The following is an 11,241-nucleotide window of genomic DNA, read 5'->3' as shown; positions in this document are numbered from 1 at the left end:
CATGGATAAATAATCATGGATAAATATGAATTCATGAACATAGAGTCTTTCGTAAAATTAAAATGTCAAAATATTTTGTGAAATATGATAATAATGGCCAAAATAGCAATTAGAGCTTAGGCTACAAATATTTAAATTTCAGGACAATGTGGTAAGTTTCCCTGTGTAGTCATCATTTTTTAAATCTTTCTTTAAATTAAGGAAGAGTTAAAAATTATACATGAAAATAATATTGAAATGGTTGAAAATTTCTGATTCTAAGAGAGATGACAAATAATTTCATTCCAAGTAACAAATCTAAATTGTTGGCACTGGCTGTTGAGGAGTATTCTGAAGCAGGTACTGGGTTTTGTTGTCTCATGATTGACTACTAATATTTGTCATAAATATGAGTGTGTAAGAGAGAGTACATGCACTGTATATTGCCAAATCTTGTACTATTACTCAGACTGTGCCATTTTTAGTTCTTCTTTGGAGTCTAGGAAGACTTTAGGCAACGAACGTGAACTCCATAATGTCATACAGGAGCATAAAGTGAAAAAAAAAACAATGTATGATGATTTCAGTGCTTTTGGAGAGGTCACCATACTAAGATGTAAACCAACATTCGCTGGTTTTCATAGTGCAAAGTTTCTACCATGACTGATTTCGAGTTACCAATGTGAGAATCGATAAAACCGAACACACTGCTATCAAGTCAATTCTGACTCATAGTAACCACCATTCCAACGCTGTAAATCTTTACGGATGTAGATTGCCTCATCTTCCATCTACTGAGCAGCTATTGGGTTTAAGCTGCTGGCTTTCTGATTAGCAGCCAAATGCCTTTCCAACCACACCACCAGGGCTCCTTCATGTGAGGACATTAAACTCAAAATTAGGAAGAGATGTGCACAATCAAGATGGTAGGAGGTGAAACACCATTAATTGTGGGTGAAAATCTATGGGTGACAATGTTGAGGAAACCCTGGACCACAGAATAGAGGATAGACACAAGGATTCATGGAAGGGCCAGGAGTACGTAAATAGATCAGCTGTCTATTGCAGGGAACAGTATCAGCTATAAATGAGAGTACAGGCCAATATTTTGAAGTTATACTAATTTAAGAATCAGTCATTGTTAACAAAAATACATTTTTACCTCATCTTCTGATATGGTAGCATATGGGCCATATGCTGAGATGTTGTTGTTGTTCTTGTTAAGTGCCGTCGAGTCGTTTCCGACTCATAGCGACCCCATGCACAGCAGAAAGAAACACTGCCTGATCCCACACCAGCCCCACAATCCCTGCTGTACTTGAGCCCATCATTGCAGCCACCGTATCAATCCATCTCCTTGAAGGCCTCCCCCTCTTTCGTCGACCCTCCACCCTACCAAGCATGACATCCTTCTCCAGGGAATGGTCCCTTCTTACAACATGACCAAAATAGATGAGATGAAGTCTTGCCATTCTTGCTTCCAAGGAGCATTCTGGCTGCACTTCCTCCAGGACAGATCTGTTAGTTCTTTTAGCAGTCCATGGTACTTTCAGCATTCTTCGCCAGCACCACAACTCAAAAGCATCAACTCTTCTTCGGTTTTCCTTATTCATTGTCCAGCTCTCACATGCATACCAGGCAATTGGAATTATCATGGCTTGTGTCAGGCACACCTTAGTCCTCAAGGAGATATCCTTGCTCCTCAGCACTTGAAACAGTTCCTTCGCAGTTGAATTTCCCAATGCTACACGTCGTCTAATGTCCTGACTGCTTCTTTCGTTGGCATCGATTGTAGAACCAAGCAATGTGAATTCCTTGAAAAACTCAATCTTCTCTTCATTTATTGTGATGCTGCTCATTGGTCCAGTTGTGAGGATTTTTGTTTTCTTTATGTTGAGATGTAATCCATACTGCAGACTGTATTCTTCAACCTTCATCAGTAGGTGCCTTAAGTCATCCTCACTTTCAGCAAGCAAAGTTGTATCGTCTGCATATCTCAGGTTGGTAATGATTCTTCCTCCAATCCTGATACCACGTTTTTCTTCATATAGTCCAGCTTCTCGGATTATTTGCTCAGCATATAGATTGAATAAGTGTGGAGAAAGAATACAACCCTGACACACTCCCTTCTTGATTTTAAACCATGTAGTGTCCCCTTGTTCTGTTCGAACGACAGCCTCCTGGTCAAGGTACAGATTCCTCATGAGTACAATCAAGCGCTTGGGAATTCCCATTCTTCTCAATGTTATCTATAATTTGTCATGATCCACACAATCAAATGCCTTTGCATAGTCAATAAAACACAAGTCAACATCTTTCTGGTATTCCCTGCCTTGAGCCAAGATCCATCTGACAACAGCTATGATATCCCTTGTTCCACGTCCTCTTCTGAATCCGACTTGAACCTCTGGAAGTTCTCTATCAATAGACTGCTGCAAACGTTTCTGAATTATCTTCAGTAAGATCTTACTTGCATGTGATATTAATGATATTGTTCTATAATTTCTACATTCTGTGGGATCACCTTTCTTTGGAATGGGCACAAATATGGATCTCTTCCAGTCAGTTGGCCAGGTAACTGTCCTCCAAATCTCTTGGCATAACTGAGTGAGTGCCTACAATGGGGCATCTGTTTGTTGAAATATCTCAATCGGTATGCCATTGATTCCCGGAGCCTTGTTCTTTGCCAGTTCTTTCATTGCAGCTTTGACTTCTTCCTTCATTACCATTGGTTCTAGATCATAAGCCACTTCCTGAAATGGATGAAGATCGATCAGTTCTTTTTGGTACAGTGACTCTGTGTATTCCTGCCATCTTCTCTTGATGTTTCCTGCATCATTCAATATTTTGCCCATAGAATCTCTCAATATTGCAACTCGAGGCTTCAATTTTTTCTTCAGTTCTTTCAGTTTGAGAAATGCTGAGTGTGTTCTTCCTTTTTGGTTTTCAGACTCCAGGTCTTTGCACATTTCATTATAGGAATTGGCTTTGTCTACTCGAGCTGCTCTTTGAAATCTTCTGTTCAGCTCTTTTACCTTTTCATTTCTTCCATTTGCTTTAGCGATTCTCCGCTCAAGGGCAAGGTTCAGAGTCTCTTCTGTCATCCATTTTGGTCTTCTCTTCTTTTCTTGTCTTTTTAGTGATCTCTTGCTTTCTTCATGGATAATGTTCTTGATATCTTCCCATAATTCATCTGGCTTTCAGTCGTTGGTGTTCAATGCATCAAATCTATTCTTTAGATGATCTCTAAATTCAGGAGGGATATATTCAAGATCATATTTTGGCTCTCATGGACTTGTTTTAATTGTCTTTAACTTCAAGTGGAATTTGCATATGAGCAGTTGATGGTCTGTTCCACAATCAGCTCCTGGCCTGGTTTTGGCTGAAGATATTGAGCTTTTCCACTGCCTCTTGCCACAGATGTAGTCAATCTGATTCCTGTGTGTTCCATCTGGTGAAGTCCACGTGTACAGCCTCCGTTTGTGTTGTTGAAAATGCTGAGATAGCATTGTATATCAGGATAGTACATGGCTTCTGGAACTAGACAACGCATTTGAATCCCATGTCAATCACATATTATCTCTGTAACCATGAGAAAGTACTCTGTGTGTCTCAGTTTCCTCATCTGTAAATAGGGTTATTAATAATACCTATCTCAGGAAGTTATGATAAAGGTTAAACAAATTAGTAGCTGTAAAGTGCATAGAAGAATATCTGTACTTGGTGCATGGACAGTGCTTTTTAAGTGTTTATTAATGTAAGTTTGTAAAGTGTTAGATATGAAACTTTCATCAAAGCTTGTCATTCTCACTATATAATTTGCCTCTATATTTAGGGCAGACCAATAGGATAGCCATTATAGAAACACTCAATGGGGTAACTGATTAACTTTAGCTTTATAAGCATTATTTAACTCTATCTGTCCCTTTATATTATCCTAATAATTTGGGAAGATAACTAAGCATGTCAATTACAATTTTAATTTGAACTGTGCTATAAAATTGCCATTTTACAGTAATTTAGATTTTATGGAAAATTTAGTAGTAAGTCCAAAATTTATTATTATTTTTTTAATTCCTACAAACTCCATTTTAAATTGTGAGTTGACACTTTTTAAATGTTAAAAACATTAGTGAAGGATCTTCATGATATCAAAATTTATGGCTTTAAAATATGAAATACACTATGAATGTCATAAAGGGTATTTTTCCCATTAGAAATCAAAGTATCCTTGCCTTTCCCAAACATAAACTCATGAAAATGTAAAGTCTAATGATGATCAAGCTCATTATACCGTATTGGTCCTGTTTCCTTGAGTACTAAATTTCTAAAATTTTAAGTCAATATAAATTCCATATTTAGTCAAGTTTTTAACTAAAACAAGTAAAAATAGAGCAGAAAGACCCTTTCCTGCCAGTTCTATTCAGTAGCATGTTAATCAGATTGCAGTAATAAGTACGAAACAGTGCATCCAATTAGCAGTGGTTAATTTGAAACTACTTCATGTCAGCTTCTTTCAGAGCAATACGTTAGTAGAGTAATTATTTATTACCCTGAGGACATGATCAATGATATCCCTCCATAATAATGCCTGTAAAAGGAGTAGGCATCTTTATTTGCATAAAAAGAAACTATAGAAACTCATTTTTTTTTCTGCTAAATAAAAACACAAGACTATTTCTAAGCTGTTTCCAACTATTTCATTAGTAATGATATGTAAGCAAATCCTTTGTTACACTTAGTATTTTTATGACAGCATAATAGTGAGGGGGAAAAAAAACAGCTTTAATGAGTTAAATCCACTAAGTCTATCTTTATTAAGAAAGGGAAAAATGACCCATTTCTAAATGCCATTATAGTCATTAATGCATATGTGCTAAGTCCTCCCCCACACACAATAATTCACTAGTCCCTTAGTTAGAGCTTGAGGATAGAATTTATGGGAAGCCTTGAGTGATAACACATGGTCAACACAGATGAGCCACCGTTGTCCAAAGACAAGAAAGAGATGCCAGGTTAACCAGGTGGCTGCAATTAGATGGTGTATTTGAATAATTGGGAAGGTTGTATGTCAGGCAACCATCTTGGCTTTCTGATTTTATTGTACACAGGATAGGAATTTGTGTATGTCTTTATAGGCAACTAATTCACCTCACTGTATAAAATACTTATCATTCTCAAAAGTACAATAACAAAATTCATCTTTGAATTTTGGACAATGGAGGGAAAGGTACTACAGATTGGAGTAGACTGGAAGGACAATATCAGAAACTGGACCAAGCAGTATCCATTAGAATGGTGCTCGGGACTAAGATAAGGCTTCCAGATTGCCCAAGTCTGGGCATTTCCATTCACTTCCAGAATGGCTCACTTTCAGGAGTTGGGCAGTTAACATCCTATAGCTGCCCACTGGGGACCCAACTCAAAGTAATGATGCAGAGGATAGGAATCCTTTATATAGAACATGTACATGATATTTTACCATGATATCTGAGGGAGAAGTCAAGGTCAGAGTCCAGAGTGTTGGTGTTGTTCTTAGGTGCAGTCGAGTTGTCTCCAACTCATAGCGACCCTCTGCACAGGAAAACGAAACATTGCCCAGTCCTGTGCCAGCCTCATGATCCTTGCTATACCTGAGCCCATCATTGCAGCCATCGTGTCAATCCATCTCTTTGAGGGCCTTTCCCTTCTTCATTGACCCTCCACTTTTGTTGTTGTTGTTGTTATGTGCCGTCGAGTCAGCCCCGACTCATAGCGACCCCTCCTTGGGTTTCCGAGGCAGTATCACTACGGAAGTAGGATTGCCCAACCTTCCTTCCGAGGAGTGGCTGGTGGGTTTGAACTGCCAGCCGTCTGGTTAGCAGGCAAGTGTCTTACCACTATGCTACCAGACCCTCCACTTTACTAAGCAAGAATCTAGAGTAGGGGGACCAAATGGAGGATATGGACCAAGTTGGGAGTTTAAGTGAGGCAGAGATCTACAAATGAATCTCATTTGAGCTCAAAAGTTGGCCTTATAATTCTAATAGAGTCATGTTGTTATTGTTGTTATGTGCCATCAAGTTGGACCAGACTCATAGTGACCCCTCCTTGGGTTTCCGAGGCAGTATCACTATGGAAGTAGATTGCCCAACCTTCCTTCCGAGAAGTGGCTGGTGGGTTTGAACCACCAGTCTTCTGGTTAGCAGTCAAATGCCTTAGGCACTATGTTACCAGAGCTCCTAGTAGAGTCATAGACAAAGCTAAACTAATAAACTTACTAATTTATGTATTTTATATCCAGAAAGTGAGCACAGTATAACGTGTCAAAGAAGGAGCAGAATCACTTTTAAAATGTGTAAAATGTTAATAATATTTACTTTTAAGAGTGTTGAAAGTTTTACATGAGAATTTTGTGGTGTGGTGGTCTTCTACGCTGTAACTCCCGGTACTTTTTCTATCTTCAGGGAACATTCTCTTATGATAACTGTTTCCACTCCAGAATTTAGTTTTGTTGGGAATTGCTACACTACATATTACTCAGTCTACTTGGCTATATTTTAGCCATCTGGGTGTGGGAACTACCTGCCCTGGTAGGCAGTTTGTGTTACTTATTTATTTATTTATTTTGGATTTTGCATTCAAATAGGAAAAGACAGTAACATCTGGTGTGGTACCCATGAAATGTGAAATTAAGAGCTGTCAGCAGCCATGTTCCCTGCCATATGGAGGAAGTTGGTCTGCAGTGGAGAGAATAGAGCCGGCACACAGAAACAAGAAGAGTCCTACTAGCATTTAGTTCCCTGGTTCCATTTTCCTGAGACCCAGCTGAACCCTTGCCCCTTCCCACAATTTGCTAAGTCAACTCTTCCTTCAATGCCATTATAGATTCCAGTTCGTTTCAGTGTTTTTCCTTTGTGGTTTCAGCTCGTTTGAACTAGGTCTGGCAAAAACAGAATGTAATATACTTGGCTTAGCACCGAGAACATACTAGGTTTTTTAAAAAAAAGGGGAGAGAGGGGGAGAGGCAGCAACAGAATGAACATAACTACTGCACTTATAGTTAGTTCTTTGTAAGTGGATAAGTGTCTTTTAATTGTTTAAAATATACTAGTTTTGCCTCTGTTGTTGTTGTGAGTTGTTGAGTCAATTCTGACTTATAGCACAGCAACCTTATAGAACAGAGTGAAATGGTGCCATAGAGTTTCCTAGGCTGTAATCCTTGTGGAAGCAGATCATCAGGTCTTTTCTCCTGAGGAGTTCCTGTTGGGTTTGAACTGATCAACTTTCACTTAGCAGCTGAGAACTTAACCATTGTGCTACGAGGCTCCTTGATTTTTTTCCTTACTAATTTGTGCCTGTTTAAGTTAACATATAATTTGTCTCAACAAGTTATAAGTATACTCAGTACTTCTGACAATAATATCTACTGCAATTGTTGTTGTTGTTGTTATGTGCTGTAGAGTCGGACCCAACTCATAGCGACCCCTTCTTGGGTTTCCAAGACAGTATCACTACGGAAGTAGATTACCCAACCTTTCTTCTGAGGAGTGGCTCATGGGTTTGAACCGCCAACCTTCTGTTCAGCAGTCAAGTGCCTTAGGCACTATGCTACCAGAGCTCCTATCTACTGAAATACTAGACTAAAAATAAAAACTCAAAATGTATTTACTCACTGATAAAAGAATTTGCTTTTATTTTATTTTATTTTTTATTGTGCTTTGAGTGCAAAGTTAGAGGCAGACATTGTTTTATATCCAACAGTTTGTGTACATTTGGTTTCACTACTCAATTACCATCCTCAATCCTGACCCTCTTCTCCCTTCCCAGTGACCAACTCCCATACCTGTGCCCTTCTTAGTTATGCACTCCTGTCTGTCCAGCTTTTCCTCCGTGTGAATGTTTCCCCTCTGGTGTCCCATGGCTGATTGCTCCAAGGGATGTATCTCTGTAGAGTACCTGGGTGCATTGTCCTGGATTGGGTGTTGTACATTTAAGTATTATTACTGTTGGGCTGAGAGCCAGCCCCTGGGAGTGAGTTTTATCTCAGGCTGGAAATGTATCTCAGGGTCATAGTCTTGGGGGGGGGTCCCACCAGATTCCACCTGACCAGTAATTCTGGTCGTTACTGTGTTTTTTAATTTTTTTCCATGTTTTTCCTTCCATTCTATCCAGGATATCAAGTTTTGATCCCTTCCCAAGTGGTTGGCATTGGTAGATGGGCACCATCTAGTTCTTCTGGTCTTGAGGTCCATCATATCCTAGGGCTGATTGTTTCCAAATGCCCTTCATTTTTTCTTCACTCTTCTTTGCTTCTAATGAAAATAGACCATTAGCTTCATCTTAGATGGCCATTTGAAAGCTTTTAAGACCTTAGTCACTACTCATCAAAGTAGGTTGTGGAACAAGATTGTTATGTATTATGTTGTGCCAGTTGAGCCGTGTCCCCCAATACTATGGTCATGAGTCAGCAGATCTGGTCCTTCTCTCTCCCAAGGTGTCTGGCTGTCTCTGAGGGATTGCTCCATGTCTGTCTTCTGTTGCTTCTGTAATGATTGTGGTTATTCTGTATCACTAGTATCTATGTAAGATTAGCCTCAGCTGAATCTATCATTGGTCTATAGTATATTCCTATTCACTGACTCTCATCTGATCTTCTCAGTTATCTAAGTATTTGTCTGTAGTCTGGTGTTTTGTATTAGTGGCAAAGCAATATTGTGCATATACTGGTATTAGCCTCTGTCATCTATACCTTTTTGACCTTTCCCCTTTTAACTTTTTCAGGACCCTGGGTTACCATGCAGTGCACTATAAGTAATAACTTCTAAATAGTGTGCCACTTTTTGCCTCTGATTGGGCACACTATTGGTATCATTTAGTGTCCTACTAATTTGGCAAGAGAGATTACAAATCAAGAAAGTGTGAAGCATTAAGCAGAATTTTAGACATTTCTTAGTTTATCCACTTACCAGTCAGCTTAGTAACACATAGGGTAATAGTCAAATCCTAGATACATGAGCAGAAAAGTCCAGAGAATCAAGTTTTGAGATTTTCAGAGTTCTCATTTAGTAAATGAAATAAGTTCAGTTAGCAGCAATAGAGAAAATTTTCCTATTTGATTTTATTAACTGATTGATATGAATTAATGCATTAGGATATTTGATTATGTCATAAAATGTGTATATGAGCATCATTATTCAATTTAATGTACCTATTACTGGTTGATGTGCCATTATATTAGGCTAAATTAAAAGAATTTTATGGAAAAAAAATTACAATTAAAGGCTCACAATTGATTGCATTCATAACTTAAAGGAAGATACTCTGTTCCATTAATATTTTTAATAATTATAAAAATATATCAGAAAACAATGTGGAAAACTGGGGAGGTAGACAAAGTAAAGCAAAGATAAATAGGTTAAAGAGTAAAAAATAAAGTCCACTTTGTAACTTCAATCCAATATTTTGTCTTTAGCTCAAGTTTTTAGAATCTTAGAGTAATAAAAGTCACATAGTTAATAGCTTGCATCAACAAGTTTTAGGTCACATTGCCATCAATGAGATTGATTTTGCTTCTGTCCTTTTACAAATTAGAAAGTAAATTATTTTCACACAAAGTAGTTTAATTTTTAAAAGTGATGTTTTCATACAAAATAAGATGGCAAACTTTCTTAAGAAACCCACGTCAGTTCTCTTAAAGCAATATGTACTTTATGAAGGGTGGCCAGGACTAAAGGGTTTCCAGGACATGGGATGTTCAGTGACAAACCAGGAAAGTTGCCTGGGCAAACTGGGATGGTTGGTCATCATGTATCTTTACAAATCATTTTGTTTTAGTTGCATACTAGGTATCCAGAAGCTAATTTGGAAAATGTGATATTTTACCTTTGAAGACTTAGGTGTATTCCTCTCATTGAAAATAGATAAGGGCTGAATAAGTAGATAAATGCTGGATTTCTATAGGGAAGTATGACAAAATATATTGGAGTTTTTCTAAGAATTCTATTGACTCTTCCTTAATGGAGAAAGCTTTATGATCAGGAAATGTTCTACCCTGTCTATTGGGAGACTGACATGGATCAACAGCATTAGCATCATTTTGGAGTCTGTTAGAAATTCAAAATCAGACATAACCCCAGTCCGAATGAATCACGATCTGCACATTAACAAGATCCCCATGTGATTTATATGCACACTGAAGATTGAAAAGCACTGCTTTAAACTCTTTTCATAAGAGTTTTCTAAATGAACTTCAATTTTTCTCTATTGTCATCTTTCTTCAGCATTCCTTTATAGTCTACTACAAAGCTAGGATAGTTTCATTACCTAAGCTGCAATTAACTTGGAATTTGTAATCATTTGACCTGAGTTGGGCTAACAACTACCTTTGTGTTCCCTAAGCAAGAGGGCATAGTTAATCAAGTTAGGGAAACCAACTCTTTTTAACATGTGCCAAATTAATTTTTCATAAAGTAATGGATTCTATCTATAAATTTAAGTTTGTCTAGAAGGACCTTGGAAACTTTGTCTTATTGGTAATTCAAATTAATGAAAGGTAGAGAGCTGTATGGACTTATTCAATATTACACAGGGAGCTCTGGTAGCGTAGTGCCTAAGGCACTTGACTGCTAACCAGAAGGCTGGCGGTTCACACCCACCAGCCACTCCTCAGAAGGAAGGTTGGGCAATCTACTTCCATAGTGATACTGCCTAGGAAACCCAAGGAGGGGTCACTGTGAGTCGAGTCCAACTCGACAGCAGATAACAACAACAACAACAAAACCTCCAGTTAGCCTAAGTTTGGCAAGTTTTATAGAACTGATAGATAATCAGTTCTTGCCTAATTATGTAACTTCTTGCCTAACTATTTAATTTGATTTTCCATGCTATCCATGAAAATTAAACTTCAAAATTGAGTAGAAGGCCTAGTACAAGACATGCATTTCTTAGATTTCTTTGTTTTGCCTCTCTCTATTGCTTGGAAACCCACTCCTTACAACTTTCAACTCCCAAATCGGTTGTCTGACTGGTAAATACATATTTCAAATGTCACGTTAAATGCTACTTTCCATGTTTTGAGTCATCTAGGTTTGGGTTCTCCTCCTTACATGCTCTCTCTTTCTGTCCCTTTTATAGCTCCCTCCTCCAAAAACTTTAAATAATAATTGTATGTGGCATAATCCCCAAGGCATTTGAATGCTAACCAGAAGGCTGGAGGTTCAAACCCACCAGCCACTCCTCAGAAGGAAGGTTGGGCAATCTACTTCTGTAGTGATATCACCT

The 11,241-nt window shown here is 38.2% G+C and overlaps 1 pseudogene; it reads left to right on the top strand.

Annotated features, from left to right (window-relative positions):
• The first annotated feature begins 266 nt into the window (after nt 1-266).
• LOC103205118 overlaps nt 267-11,241 on the top strand; it is a 20,830-nt pseudogene continuing 9,855 nt past the window's right edge.

The sequence above is a fragment of the Orycteropus afer genome, unplaced genomic scaffold, assembly GCF_000298275.1.
Source record: "Orycteropus afer afer isolate SDZICR_OR568_19922 unplaced genomic scaffold, OryAfe1.0 scaffold00270, whole genome shotgun sequence".
Lineage (NCBI taxonomy): Eukaryota > Metazoa > Chordata > Mammalia > Tubulidentata > Orycteropodidae > Orycteropus > Orycteropus afer.
The sequence above is the reverse complement of the archived record's forward strand: the minus strand, read 5'-3'. Positions and strand labels throughout refer to the sequence as shown.